Source organism: Somniosus microcephalus, chromosome 15 (assembly GCF_052327205.1).
Source record: "Somniosus microcephalus isolate GS21.2 chromosome 15, FLI_Smic_1.0, whole genome shotgun sequence".
Lineage (NCBI taxonomy): Eukaryota > Metazoa > Chordata > Chondrichthyes > Squaliformes > Somniosidae > Somniosus > Somniosus microcephalus.
Window position 1 is genome coordinate 58312420 of NC_141001.1, and position 15612 is coordinate 58328031.

Consider the following 15612-nt stretch of genomic DNA (forward strand, 5'->3'; position numbering starts at 1 on the left):
GCACATGCACACACACTCTCCCCATCATTATCATCACGGCATTTTACTACCACATTCCCCACTTTGTCTCCGTCACATTCAACTCACGCTTACTGCTCCCTGCTGCTCACTTACAAAATCTCCACTTTACACAATTATGCTCGCCGCGGCCACGAGAGAGCGCAAATCTCATTTCATTCTCCTCCACACTTGACCCACTACTAAATGGCATACATTTAGTTTGGCAATCACTCACATTCAATCTAATTCTTTGCTCGTTTCCTACCCTTTCACTCATTCAGTTATGCAATTCACTGTTTTTCCAACATTAGCAGCTCTCGACGCTGCGGGCTGCATTTTACTCACTGCAAATGCAACCGAGCGAGACACAGCAAAAGTTTCCTTATAATTTACACTGACTCAACTTATCTCCAAGCCCCATTGTGAGATCACCGAAAGCCCACTGTTCAACGTCGTCGCTACTTAATGTAACCCGAAGGAGAAGGCCAGGGCAGAAGATAGGGGCCGAGGAAACAAACAATGCTCACTGATTGTGACTTGACCGCTTCACTTAGTAAGAACTGTGCGTCAGTGAGATATTTTACATCAGAAATGACTCTGCTCCTCCGTGCTGCAATCCTCGCAGCAAACGCGAATCTGAACGACAGCCAACCGACACGCCGCCTGTCACATTTTGCAAGGCACTGATACTTGCGCTGAAGGCTAGTATAGCCGAATAGAATCGGAATGCTGTCCTTGCCCAGAAATGTGCAATCACTGAAATTGTCTTGATGTTCTTACTTAGTCGTCACCGGAGCATGCAATGACACCAGATGAGTAAAGGAAGCACAGCATCATACCTGCATTAACTCAGTGCAGGCGAGCAGCTGCTGCCATTTTGAACTGAAGGCAGCTGAAACAAGAGCAAAAGCTGCCGGGTGCGGTGGCGCGCACCTGTGATCCCGCTGCTGGGAGGCTGAGGCTGTAGGATTGCTTGAGGTCAGGAGTTCTGGGCTGCCGTCTTCTGTGCCGATCGGGTGTCCGCACTAAGAGCAGTATCCACATGGTGGTCCTAGGATAACCTGGGCTCACCAGGTCGGATAAAGCGGGGTGAACCGGCCCAGGTCGGAAACGGAGCAGGTCAAAGCCCCCGTGCTGCTCGGTAGTCGGGTCGCACTTGTGAATAGAGGCTGCAGTGCAGCCTGGCCAATACAGTGAGACGCATCCTTTTCCCACTCTCTGCTTTACAACAAACAAACAAACAAAAAACCTCCACACGTGTCCATCGCCAACACTGCAAACAAACTCGCTGCCTTTTCTCCCCACATTCAGTCACACCACACTAATCTTGCGACCCGCAATGATTTCCCCTCTCACATCCAATATCATCGCCACAACAAAGCCTCACACTTTACAACATCTTAATCTTCACCAGCCCCCCACGCACATGCACACACACTCTCCCCATCATTATCATCACGGCATTTTACTACCACATTCCCCACTTTGTCTCCGTCACATTCAACTCACGCTTACTGCTCCCTGCTGCTCACTGCAGCCACTGCACTTACAAAATCTCCACTTTACACAATTATGCTCGCCGCGGCCACGAGAGAGCGCAAATCTCATTTCATTCTCCTCCACACTTGACCCACTACTAAATGGCATACATTTAGTTTGGCAATCACTCACATTCAATCTAATTCTTTGCTCGTTTCCTACCCTTTCACTCATTCAGTTATGCAATTCACTGTTTTTCCAACATTAGCAGCTCTCGACGCTGCGGGCTGCATTTTACTCACTGCAAATGCAACCGAGCGAGACACAGCAAAAGTTTCCTTATAATTTACACTGACTCAACTTATCTCCAAGCCCCATTGTGAGATCACCGAAAGCCCACTGTTCAACGTCGTCGCTACTTAATGTAACCCGAAGGAGAAGGCCAGGGCAGAAGATAGGGGCCGAGGAAACAAACAATGCTCACTGATTGTGACTTGACCGCTTCACTTAGTAAGAACTGTGCGTCAGTGAGATATTTTACATCAGAAATGACTCTGCTCCTCCGTGCTGCAATCCTCGCAGCAAACGCGAATCTGAACGACAGCCAACCGACACGCCGCCTGTCACATTTTGCAAGGCACTGATACTTGCGCTGAAGGCTAGTATAGCCGAATAGAATCGGAATGCTGTCCTTGCCCAGAAATGTGCAATCACTGAAATTGTCTTGATGTTCTTACTTAGTCGTCACCGGAGCATGCAATGACACCAGATGAGTAAAGGAAGCACAGCATCATACCTGCATTAACTCAGTGCAGGCGAGCAGCTGCTGCCATTTTGAACTGAAGGCAGCTGAAACAAGAGCAAAAGCTGCCGGGTGCGGTGGCGCGCACCTGTGATCCCGCTGCTGGGAGGCTGAGGCTGTAGGATTGCTTGAGGTCAGGTAGTTCTGGGCTGCCGTCTTCTGTGCCGATCGGGTGTCCGCACTAAGAGCAGTATCCACATGGTGGTCCTAGGAGAACCTGGGCTCACCAGGTCGGATAAAGCGGGGTGAACCGGCCCAGGTCGGAAACGGAGCAGGTCAAAGCCCCCGTGCTGCTCGGTAGTCGGGTCGCACTTGTGAATAGAGGCTGCAGTGCAGCCTGGCCAATACAGTGAGACGCATCCTTTTCCCACTCTCTGCTTTACAACAAACAAAAAACCTCCACACGTGTCCATCGCCAACACTGCAAACAAACTCGCTGCCTTTTCTCCCCACATTCAGTCACACCACACTAATCTTGCGACCCGCAATGATTTCCCCTCTCACATCCAATATCATCGCCACAACAAAGCCTCACACTTTACAACATCTTAATCTTCACCAGCCCCCCACGCACATGCACACACACTCTCCCCATCATTATCATCACGGCATTTTACTACCACATTCCCCACTTTGTCTCCGTCACATTCAACTCACGCTTACTGCTCCCTGCTGCTCACTGCAGCCACTGCACTTACAAAATCTCCACTTTACACAATTATGCTCGCCGCGGCCACGAGAGAGCGCAAATCTCATTTCATTCTCCTCCACACTTGACCCACTACTAAATGGCATACATTTAGTTTGGCAATCACTCACATTCAATCTAATTCTTTGCTCGTTTCCTACCCTTTCACTCATTCAGTTATGCAATTCACTGTTTTTCCAACATTAGCAGCTCTCGACGCTGCGGGCTGCATTTTACTCACTGCAAATGCAACCGAGCGAGACACAGCAAAAGTTTCCTTATAATTTACACTGACTCAACTTATCTCCAAGCCCCATTGTGAGATCACCGAAAGCCCACTGTTCAACGTCGTCGCTACTTAATGTAACCCGAAGGAGAAGGCCAGGGCAGAAGATAGGGGCCGAGGAAACTGATTGTGACTTGACCGCTTCACTTAGTAAGAACTGTGCGTCAGTGAGATATTTTACATCAGAAATGACTCTGCTCCTCCGTGCTGCAATCCTCGCAGCAAACGCGAATCTGAACGACAGCCAACCGACACGCCGCCTGTCACATTTTGCAAGGCACTGATACTTGCGCTGAAGGCTAGTATAGCCGAATAGAATCGGAATGCTGTCCTTGCCCAGAAATGTGCAATCACTGAAATTGTCTTGATGTTCTTACTTAGTCGTCACCGGAGCATGCAATGACACCAGATGAGTAAAGGAAGCACAGCATCATACCTGCATTAACTCAGTGCAGGCGAGCAGCTGCTGCCATTTTGAACTGAAGGCAGCTGAAACAAGAGCAAAAGCTGCCGGGTGCGGTGGCGCGCACCTGTGATCCCGCTGCTGGGAGGCTGAGGCTGTAGGATTGCTTGAGGTCAGGAGTTCTGGGCTGCCGTCTTCTGTGCCGATCGGGTGTCCGCACTAAGAGCAGTATCCACATGGTGGTCCTAGGAGAACCTGGGCTCACCAGGTCGGATAAAGCGGGGTGAACCGGCCCAGGTCGGAAACGGAGCAGGTCAAAGCCCCCGTGCTGCTCGGTAGTCGGGTCGCACTTGTGAATAGAGGCTGCAGTGCAGCCTGGCCAATACAGTGAGACGCATCCTTTTCCCACTCTCTGCTTTACAACAAACAAACAAACAAAAAACCTCCACACGTGTCCATCGCCAACACTGCAAACAAACTCGCTGCCTTTTCTCCCCACATTCAGTCACACCACACTAATCTTGCGACCCGCAATGATTTCCCCTCTCACATCCAATATCATCGCCACAACAAAGCCTCACACTTTACAACATCTTAATCTTCAACAGCCCCCCACGCACATGCACACACACTCTCCCCATCATTATCATCACGGCATTTTACTACCACATTCCCCACTTTGTCTCCGTCACATTCAACTCACGCTTACTGCTCCCTGCTGCTCACTGCAGCCACTGCACTTACAAAATCTCCACTTTACACAATTATGCTCGCCGCGGCCACGAGAGAGCGCAAATCTCATTTCATTCTCCTCCACACTTGACCCACTACTAAATGGCATACATTTAGTTTGGCAATCACTCACATTCAATCTAATTCTTTGCTCGTTTCCTACCCTTTCACTCATTCAGTTATGCAATTCACTGTTTTTCCAACATTAGCAGCTCTCGACGCTGCGGGCTGCATTTTACTCACTGCAAATGCAACCGAGCGAGACACAGCAAAAGTTTCCTTATAATTTACACTGACTCAACTTATCTCCAAGCCCCATTGTGAGATCACCGAAAGCCCACTGTTCAACGTCGTCGCTACTTAATGTAACCCGAAGGAGAAGGCCAGGGCAGAAGATAGGGGCCGAGGAAACAAACAATGCTCACTGATTGTGACTTGACCGCTTCACTTAGTAAGAACTGTGCGTCAGTGAGATATTTTACATCAGAAATGACTCTGCTCCTCCGTGCTGCAATCCTCGCAGCAAACGCGAATCTGAACGACAGCCAACCGACACGCCGCCTGTCACATTTTGCAAGGCACTGATACTTGCGCTGAAGGCTAGTATAGCCGAATAGAATCGGAATGCTGTCCTTGCCCAGAAATGTGCAATCACTGAAATTGTCTTGATGTTCTTACTTAGTCGTCACCGGAGCATGCAATGACACCAGATGAGTAAAGGAAGCACAGCATCATACCTGCATTAACTCAGTGCAGGCGAGCAGCTGCTGCCATTTTGAACTGAAGGCAGCTGAAACAAGAGCAAAAGCTGCCGGGTGCGGTGGCGCGCACCTGTGATCCCGCTGCTGGGAGGCTGAGGCTGTAGGATTGCTTGAGGTCAGGAGTTCTGGGCTGCCGTCTTCTGTGCCGATCGGGTGTCCGCACTAAGAGCAGTATCCACATGGTGGTCCTAGGAGAACCTGGGCTCACCAGGTCGGATAAAGCGGGGTGAACCGGCCCAGGTCGGAAACGGAGCAGGTCAAAGCCCCCGTGCTGCTCGGTAGTCGGGTCGCACTTGTGAATAGAGGCTGCAGTGCAGCCTGGCCAATACAGTGAGACGCATCCTTTTCCCACTCTCTGCTTTACAACAAACAAAAAACCTCCACACGTGTCCATCGCCAACACTGCAAACAAACTCGCTGCCTTTTCTCCCCACATTCAGTCACACCACACTAATCTTGCGACCCGCAATGATTTCCCCTCTCACATCCAATATCATCGCCACAACAAAGCCTCACACTTTACAACATCTTAATCTTCACCAGCCCCCCACGCACATGCACACACACTCTCCCCATCATTATCATCACGGCATTTTACTACCACATTCCCCACTTTGTCTCCGTCACATTCAACTCACGCTTACTGCTCCCTGCTGCTCACTGCAGCCACTGCACTTACAAAATCTCCACTTTACACAATTATGCTCGCCGCGGCCACGAGAGAGCGCAAATCTCATTTCATTCTCCTCCACACTTGACCCACTACTAAATGGCATACATTTAGTTTGGCAATCACTCACATTCAATCTAATTCTTTGCTCGTTTCCTACCCTTTCACTCATTCAGTTATGCAATTCACTGTTTTTCCAACATTAGCAGCTCTCGACGCTGCGGGCTGCATTTTACTCACTGCAAATGCAACCGAGCGAGACACAGCAAAAGTTTCCTTATAATTTACACTGACTCAACTTATCTCCAAGCCCCATTGTGAGATCACCGAAAGCCCACTGTTCAACGTCGTCGCTACTTAATGTAACCCGAAGGAGAAGGCCAGGGCAGAAGATAGGGGCCGAGGAAACAAACAATGCTCACTGATTGTGACTTGACCGCTTCACTTAGTAAGAACTGTGCGTCAGTGAGATATTTTACATCAGAAATGACTCTGCTCCTCCGTGCTGCAATCCTCGCAGCAAACGCGAATCTGAACGACAGCCAACCGACACGCCGCCTGTCACATTTTGCAAGGCACTGATACTTGCGCTGAAGGCTAGTATAGCCGAATAGAATCGGAATGCTGTCCTTGCCCAGAAATGTGCAATCACTGAAATTGTCTTGATGTTCTTACTTAGTCGTCACCGGAGCATGCAATGACACCAGATGAGTAAAGGAAGCACAGCATCATACCTGCATTAACTCAGTGCAGGCGAGCAGCTGCTGCCATTTTGAACTGAAGGCAGCTGAAACAAGAGCAAAAGCTGCCGGGTGCGGTGGCGCGCACCTGTGATCCCGCTGCTGGGAGGCTGAGGCTGTAGGATTGCTTGAGGTCAGGAGTTCTGGGCTGCCGTCTTCTGTGCCGATCGGGTGTCCGCACTAAGAGCAGTATCCACATGGTGGTCCTAGGAGAACCTGGGCTCACCAGGTCGGATAAAGCGGGGTGAACCGGCCCAGGTCGGAAACGGAGCAGGTCAAAGCCCCCGTGCTGCTCGGTAGTCGGGTCGCACTTGTGAATAGAGGCTGCAGTGCAGCCTGGCCAATACAGTGAGACGCATCCTTTTCCCACTCTCTGCTTTACAACAAACAAAAAACCTCCACACGTGTCCATCGCCAACACTGCAAACAAACTCGCTGCCTTTTCTCCCCACATTCAGTCACACCACACTAATCTTGCGACCCGCAATGATTTCCCCTCTCACATCCAATATCATCGCCACAACAAAGCCTCACACTTTACAACATCTTAATCTTCAACAGCCCCCCACGCACATGCACACACACTCTCCCCATCATTATCATCACGGCATTTTACTACCACATTCCCCACTTTGTCTCCGTCACATTCAACTCACGCTTACTGCTCCCTGCTGCTCACTGCAGCCACTGCACTTACAAAATCTCCACTTTACACAATTATGCTCGCCGCGGCCACGAGAGAGCGCAAATCTCATTTCATTCTCCTCCACACTTGACCCACTACTAAATGGCATACATTTAGTTTGGCAATCACTCACATTCAATCTAATTCTTTGCTCGTTTCCTACCCTTTCACTCATTCAGTTATGCAATTCACTGTTTTTCCAACATTAGCAGCTCTCGACGCTGCGGGCTGCATTTTACTCACTGCAAATGCAACCGAGCGAGACACAGCAAAAGTTTCCTTATAATTTACACTGACTCAACTTATCTCCAAGCCCCATTGTGAGATCACCGAAAGCCCACTGTTCAACGTCGTCGCTACTTAATGTAACCCGAAGGAGAAGGCCAGGGCAGAAGATAGGGGCCGAGGAAACAAACAATGCTCACTGATTGTGACTTGACCGCTTCACTTAGTAAGAACTGTGCGTCAGTGAGATATTTTACATCAGAAATGACTCTGCTCCTCCGTGCTGCAATCCTCGCAGCAAACGCGAATCTGAACGACAGCCAACCGACACGCCGCCTGTCACATTTTGCAAGGCACTGATACTTGCGCTGAAGGCTAGTATAGCCGAATAGAATCGGAATGCTGTCCTTGCCCAGAAATGTGCAATCACTGAAATTGTCTTGATGTTCTTACTTAGTCGTCACCGGAGCATGCAATGACACCAGATGAGTAAAGGAAGCACAGCATCATACCTGCATTAACTCAGTGCAGGCGAGCAGCTGCTGCCATTTTGAACTGAAGGCAGCTGAAACAAGAGCAAAAGCTGCCGGGTGCGGTGGCGCGCACCTGTGATCCCGCTGCTGGGAGGCTGAGGCTGTAGGATTGCTTGAGGTCAGGAGTTCTGGGCTGCCGTCTTCTGTGCCGATCGGGTGTCCGCACTAAGAGCAGTATCCACATGGTGGTCCTAGGATAACCTGGGCTCACCAGGTCGGATAAAGCGGGGTGAACCGGCCCAGGTCGGAAACGGAGCAGGTCAAAGCCCCCGTGCTGCTCGGTAGTCGGGTCGCACTTGTGAATAGAGGCTGCAGTGCAGCCTGGCCAATACAGTGAGACGCATCCTTTTCCCACTCTCTGCTTTACAACAAACAAACAAACAAAAAACCTCCACACGTGTCCATCGCCAACACTGCAAACAAACTCGCTGCCTTTTCTCCCCACATTCAGTCACACCACACTAATCTTGCGACCCGCAATGATTTCCCCTCTCACATCCAATATCATCGCCACAACAAAGCCTCACACTTTACAACATCTTAATCTTCACCAGCCCCCCACGCACATGCACACACACTCTCCCCATCATTATCATCACGGCATTTTACTACCACATTCCCCACTTTGTCTCCGTCACATTCAACTCACGCTTACTGCTCCCTGCTGCTCACTGCAGCCACTGCACTTACAAAATCTCCACTTTACACAATTATGCTCGCCGCGGCCACGAGAGAGCGCAAATCTCATTTCATTCTCCTCCACACTTGACCCACTACTAAATGGCATACATTTAGTTTGGCAATCACTCACATTCAATCTAATTCTTTGCTCGTTTCCTACCCTTTCACTCATTCAGTTATGCAATTCACTGTTTTTCCAACATTAGCAGCTCTCGACGCTGCGGGCTGCATTTTACTCACTGCAAATGCAACCGAGCGAGACACAGCAAAAGTTTCCTTATAATTTACACTGACTCAACTTATCTCCAAGCCCCATTGTGAGATCACCGAAAGCCCACTGCTCAACGTCGTCGCTACTTAATGTAACCCGAAGGAGAAGGCCAGGGCAGAAGATAGGGGCCGAGGAAACAAACAATGCTCACTGATTGTGACTTGACCGCTTCACTTAGTAAGAACTGTGCGTCAGTGAGATATTTTACATCAGAAATGACTCTGCTCCTCCGTGCTGCAATCCTCGCAGCAAACGCGAATCTGAACGACAGCCAACCGACACGCCGCCTGTCACATTTTGCAAGGCACTGATACTTGCGCTGAAGGCTAGTATAGCCGAATAGAATCGGAATGCTGTCCTTGCCCAGAAATGTGCAATCACTGAAATTGTCTTGATGTTCTTACTTAGTCGTCACCGGAGCATGCAATGACACCAGATGAGTAAAGGAAGCACAGCATCATACCTGCATTAACTCAGTGCAGGCGAGCAGCTGCTGCCATTTTGAACTGAAGGCAGCTGAAACAAGAGCAAAAGCTGCCGGGTGCGGTGGCGCGCACCTGTGATCCCGCTGCTGGGAGGCTGAGGCTGTAGGATTGCTTGAGGTCAGGAGTTTTGGGCTGCCGTCTTCTGTGCCGATCGGGTGTCCGCACTAAGAGCAGTATCCACATGGTGGTCCTAGGAGAACCTGGGCTCACCAGGTCGGATAAAGCGGGGTGAACCGGCCCAGGTCGGAAACGGAGCAGGTCAAAGCCCCCGTGCTGCTCGGTAGTCGGGTCGCACTTGTGAATAGAGGCTGCAGTGCAGCCTGGCCAATACAGTGAGACGCATCCTTTTCCCACTCTCTGCTTTACAACAAACAAACAAACAAAAAACCTCCACACGTGTCCATCGCCAACACTGCAAACAAACTCGCTGCCTTTTCTCCCCACATTCAGTCACACCACACTAATCTTGCGACCCGCAATGATTTCCCCTCTCACATCCAATATCATCGCCACAACAAAGTCTCACACTTTACAACATCTTAATCTTCACCAGCCCCCCACGCACATGCACACACACTCTCCCCATCATTATCATCACGGCATTTTACTACCACATTCCCCACTTTGTCTCCGTCACATTCAACTCACGCTTACTGCTCCCTGCTGCTCACTGCAGCCACTGCACTTACAAAATCTCCACTTTACACAATTATGCTCGCCGCGGCCACGAGAGAGCGCAAATCTCATTTCATTCTCCTCCACACTTGACCCACTACTAAATGGCATACATTTAGTTTGGCAATCACTCACATTCAATCTAATTCTTTGCTCGTTTCCTACCCTTTCACTCATTCAGTTATGCAATTCACTGTTTTTCCAACATTAGCAGCTCTCGACGCTGCGGGCTGCATTTTACTCACTGCAAATGCAACCGAGCGAGACACAGCAAAAGTTTCCTTATAATTTACACTGACTCAACTTATCTCCAAGCCCCATTGTGAGATCACCGAAAGCCCACTGCTCAACGTCGTCGCTACTTAATGTAACCCGAAGGAGAAGGCCAGGGCAGAAGATAGGGGCCGAGGAAACAAACAATGCTCACTGATTGTGACTTGACCGCTTCACTTAGTAAGAACTGTGCGTCAGTGAGATATTTTACATCAGAAATGACTCTGCTCCTCCGTGCTGCAATCCTCGCAGCAAACGCGAATCTGAACGACAGCCAACCGACACGCCGCCTGTCACATTTTGCAAGGCACTGATACTTGCGCTGAAGGCTAGTATAGCCGAATAGAATCGGAATGCTGTCCTTGCCCAGAAATGTGCAATCACTGAAATTGTCTTGATGTTCTTACTTAGTCGTCACCGGAGCATGCAATGACACCAGATGAGTAAAGGAAGCACAGCATCATACCTGCATTAACTCAGTGCAGGCGAGCAGCTGCTGCCATTTTGAACTGAAGGCAGCTGAAACAAGAGCAAAAGCTGCCGGGTGCGGTGGCGCGCACCTGTGATCCCGCTGCTGGGAGGCTGAGGCTGTAGGATTGCTTGAGGTCAGGAGTTCTGGGCTGCCGTCTTCTGTGCCGATCGGGTGTCCGCACTAAGAGCAGTATCCACATGGTGGTCCTAGGATAACCTGGGCTCACCAGGTCGGATAAAGCGGGGTGAACCGGCCCAGGTCGGAAACGGAGCAGGTCAAAGCCCCCGTGCTGCTCGGTAGTCGGGTCGCACTTGTGAATAGAGGCTGCAGTGCAGCCTGGCCAATACAGTGAGACGCATCCTTTTCCCACTCTCTGCTTTACAACAAACAAACAAACAAAAAACCTCCACACGTGTCCATCGCCAACACTGCAAACAAACTCGCTGCCTTTTCTCCCCACATTCAGTCACACCACACTAATCTTGCGACCCGCAATGATTTCCCCTCTCACATCCAATATCATCGCCACAACAAAGCCTCACACTTTACAACATCTTAATCTTCACCAGCCCCCCACGCACATGCACACACACTCTCCCCATCATTATCATCACGGCATTTTACTACCACATTCCCCACTTTGTCTCCGTCACATTCAACTCACGCTTACTGCTCCCTGCTGCTCACTGCAGCCACTGCACTTACAAAATCTCCACTTTACACAATTATGCTCGCCGCGGCCACGAGAGAGCGCAAATCTCATTTCATTCTCCTCCACACTTGACCCACTACTAAATGGCATACATTTAGTTTGGCAATCACTCACATTCAATCTAATTCTTTGCTCGTTTCCTACCCTTTCACTCATTCAGTTATGCAATTCACTGTTTTTCCAACATTAGCAGCTCTCGACGCTGCGGGCTGCATTTTACTCACTGCAAATGCAACCGAGCGAGACACAGCAAAAGTTTCCTTATAATTTACACTGACTCAACTTATCTCCAAGCCCCATTGTGAGATCACCGAAAGCCCACTGCTCAACGTCGTCGCTACTTAATGTAACCCGAAGGAGAAGGCCAGGGCAGAAGATAGGGGCCGAGGAAACAAACAATGCTCACTGATTGTGACTTGACCGCTTCACTTAGTAAGAACTGTGCGTCAGTGAGATATTTTACATCAGAAATGACTCTGCTCCTCCGTGCTGCAATCCTCGCAGCAAACGCGAATCTGAACGACAGCCAACCGACACGCCGCCTGTCACATTTTGCAAGGCACTGATACTTGCGCTGAAGGCTAGTATAGCCGAATAGAATCGGAATGCTGTCCTTGCCCAGAAATGTGCAATCACTGAAATTGTCTTGATGTTCTTACTTAGTCGTCACCGGAGCATGCAATGACACCAGATGAGTAAAGGAAGCACAGCATCATACCTGCATTAACTCAGTGCAGGCGAGCAGCTGCTGCCATTTTGAACTGAAGGCAGCTGAAACAAGAGCAAAAGCTGCCGGGTGCGGTGGCGCGCACCTGTGATCCCGCTGCTGGGAGGCTGAGGCTGTAGTGATTGCTTGAGGTCAGGAGTTCTGGGCTGCCGTCTTCTGTGCCGATCGGGTGTCCGCACTAAGAGCAGTATCCACATGGTGGTCCTAGGATAACCTGGGCTCACCAGGTCGGATAAAGCGGGGTGAACCGGCCCAGGTCGGAAACGGAGCAGGTCAAAGCCCCCGTGCTGCTCGGTAGTCGGGTCGCACTTGTGAATAGAGGCTGCAGTGCAGCCTGGCCAATACAGTGAGACGCATCCTTTTCCCACTCTCTGCTTTACAACAAACAAACAAACAAAAAACCTCCACACGTGTCCATCGCCAACACTGCAAACAAACTCGCTGCCTTTTCTCCCCACATTCAGTCACACCACACTAATCTTGCGACCCGCAATGATTTCCCCTCTCACATCCAATATCATCGCCACAACAAAGCCTCACACTTTACAACATCTTAATCTTCACCAGCCCCCCACGCACATGCACACACACTCTCCCCATCATTATCATCACGGCATTTTACTACCACATTCCCCACTTTGTCTCCGTCACATTCAACTCACGCTTACTGCTCCCTGCTGCTCACTGCAGCCACTGCACTTACAAAATCTCCACTTTACACAATTATGCTCGCCGCGGCCACGAGAGAGCGCAAATCTCATTTCATTCTCCTCCACACTTGACCCACTACTAAATGGCATACATTTAGTTTGGCAATCACTCACATTCAATCTAATTCTTTGCTCGTTTCCTACCCTTTCACTCATTCAGTTATGCAATTCACTGTTTTTCCAACATTAGCAGCTCTCGACGCTGCGGGCTGCATTTTACTCACTGCAAATGCAACCGAGCGAGACACAGCAAAAGTTTCCTTATAATTTACACTGACTCAACTTATCTCCAAGCCCCATTGTGAGATCACCGAAAGCCCACTGCTCAACGTCGTCGCTACTTAATGTAACCCGAAGGAGAAGGCCAGGGCAGAAGATAGGGGCCGAGGAAACAAACAATGCTCACTGATTGTGACTTGACCGCTTCACTTAGTAAGAACTGTGCGTCAGTGAGATATTTTACATCAGAAATGACTCTGCTCCTCCGTGCTGCAATCCTCGCAGCAAACGCGAATCTGAACGACAGCCAACCGACACGCCGCCTGTCACATTTTGCAAGGCACTGATACTTGCGCTGAAGGCTAGTATAGCCGAATAGAATCGGAATGCTGTCCTTGCCCAGAAATGTGCAATCACTGAAATTGTCTTGATGTTCTTACTTAGTCGTCACCGGAGCATGCAATGACACCAGATGAGTAAAGGAAGCACAGCATCATACCTGCATTAACTCAGTGCAGGCGAGCAGCTGCTGCCATTTTGAACTGAAGGCAGCTGAAACAAGAGCAAAAGCTGCCGGGTGCGGTGGCGCGCACCTGTGATCCCGCTGCTGGGAGGCTGAGGCTGTAGGATTGCTTGAGGTCAGGAGTTCTGGGCTGCCGTCTTCTGTGCCGATCGGGTGTCCGCACTAAGAGCAGTATCCACATGGTGGTCCTAGGATAACCTGGGCTCACCAGGTCGGATAAAGCGGGGTGAACCGGCCCAGGTCGGAAACGGAGCAGGTCAAAGCCCCCGTGCTGCTCGGTAGTCGGGTCGCACTTGTGAATAGAGGCTGCAGTGCAGCCTGGCCAATACAGTGAGACGCATCCTTTTCCCACTCTCTGCTTTACAACAAACAAACAAACAAAAAACCTCCACACGTGTCCATCGCCAACACTGCAAACAAACTCGCTGCCTTTTCTCCCCACATTCAGTCACACCACACTAATCTTGCGACCCGCAATGATTTCCCCTCTCACATCCAATATCATCGCCACAACAAAGCCTCACACTTTACAACATCTTAATCTTCTCCAGCCCCCCACGCACATGCACACACACTCTCCCCATCATTATCATCACGGCATTTTACTACCACATTCCCCACTTTGTCTCCGTCACATTCAACTCACGCTTACTGCTCCCTGCTGCTCACTGCAGCCACTGCACTTACAAAATCTCCACTTTACACAATTATGCTCGCCGCGGCCACGAGAGAGCGCAAATCTCATTTCATTCTCCTCCACACTTGACCCACTACTAAATGGCATACATTTAGTTTGGCAATCACTCACATTCAATCTAATTCTTTGCTCGTTTCCTACCCTTTCACTCATTCAGTTATGCAATTCACTGTTTTTCCAACATTAGCAGCTCTCGACGCTGCGGGCTGCATTTTACTCACTGCAAATGCAACCGAGCGAGACACAGCAAAAGTTTCCTTATAATTTACACTGACTCAACTTATCTCCAAGCCCCATTGTGAGATCACCGAAAGCCCACTGCTCAACGTCGTCGCTACTTAATGTAACCCGAAGGAGAAGGCCAGGGCAGAAGATAGGGGCCGAGGAAACAAACAATGCTCACTGATTGTGACTTGACCGCTTCACTTAGTAAGAACTGTGCGTCAGTGAGATATTTTACATCAGAAATGACTCTGCTCCTCCGTGCTGCAATCCTCGCAGCAAACGCGAATCTGAACGACAGCCAACCGACACGCCGCCTGTCACATTTTGCAAGGCACTGATACTTGCGCTGAAGGCTAGTATAGCCGAATAGAATCGGAATGCTGTCCTTGCCCAGAAATGTGCAATCACTGAAATTGTCTTGATGTTCTTACTTAGTCGTCACCGGAGCATGCAATGACACCAGATGAGTAAAGGAAGCACAGCATCATACCTGCATTAACTCAGTGCAGGCGAGCAGCTGCTGCCATTTTGAACTGAAGGCAGCTGAAACAAGAGCAAAAGCTGCCGGGTGCGGTGGCGCGCACCTGTGATCCCGCTGCTGGGAGGCTGAGGCTGTAGGATTTGCTTGAGGTCAGGAGTTCTGGGCTGCCGTCTTCTGTGCCGATCGGGTGTCCGCACTAAGAGCAGTATCCATATGGTGGTCCTAGGAGAACCTGGGCTCACCAGGTCGGATAAAGCGGGGTGAACCGGCCCAGGTCGGAAACGGAGCAGGTCAAAGCCCCCGTGCTGCTCGGTAGTCGGGTCGCACTTGTGAATAGAGGCTGCAGTGCAGCCTGGCCAATACAGTGAGACGCATCCTTTTCCCACTCTCTGCTTTACAACAAACAAACAAACAAAAAACCTCCACACGTGTCCATCGCCAACACTGCAAACAAACT

General features: G+C 50.0%; 11 non-coding genes across 11 annotated transcripts; all 11 read left to right on the plus strand.

Moving 5' to 3' along the window:
- Positions 1–912: 912 nt before the first annotated feature.
- LOC147106847 (signal recognition particle RNA) lies at positions 913–1210 on the plus strand. The gene has a single exon (XR_015081122.1).
- A 1138-nt stretch (positions 1211–2348) lies between these two features.
- Positions 2349–2647, plus strand: LOC147106848 (signal recognition particle RNA). The gene has a single exon (XR_015081152.1).
- Positions 2648–3764: 1117 nt separating this feature from the next.
- Positions 3765–4062, plus strand: LOC147106849 (signal recognition particle RNA). The gene has a single exon (XR_015081102.1).
- Positions 4063–5200: 1138 nt separating this feature from the next.
- On the plus strand, positions 5201–5498 carry LOC147106850 (signal recognition particle RNA). The gene has a single exon (XR_015081103.1).
- A 1130-nt stretch (positions 5499–6628) lies between these two features.
- LOC147106851 (signal recognition particle RNA) lies at positions 6629–6926 on the plus strand. Its single transcript, XR_015081104.1, has one exon.
- A 1130-nt stretch (positions 6927–8056) lies between these two features.
- LOC147106852 (signal recognition particle RNA) lies at positions 8057–8354 on the plus strand. Its single transcript, XR_015081123.1, has one exon.
- A 1138-nt stretch (positions 8355–9492) lies between these two features.
- LOC147106853 (signal recognition particle RNA) lies at positions 9493–9790 on the plus strand. Its single transcript, XR_015081144.1, has one exon.
- A 1138-nt stretch (positions 9791–10928) lies between these two features.
- LOC147106854 (signal recognition particle RNA) lies at positions 10929–11226 on the plus strand. The gene has a single exon (XR_015081124.1).
- Positions 11227–12364: 1138 nt separating this feature from the next.
- LOC147106855 (signal recognition particle RNA) lies at positions 12365–12663 on the plus strand. The gene has a single exon (XR_015081187.1).
- A 1138-nt stretch (positions 12664–13801) lies between these two features.
- On the plus strand, positions 13802–14099 carry LOC147106856 (signal recognition particle RNA). The gene has a single exon (XR_015081125.1).
- Positions 14100–15237: 1138 nt separating this feature from the next.
- Positions 15238–15536, plus strand: LOC147106857 (signal recognition particle RNA). Its single transcript, XR_015081169.1, has one exon.
- Positions 15537–15612: the final 76 nt, after the last annotated feature.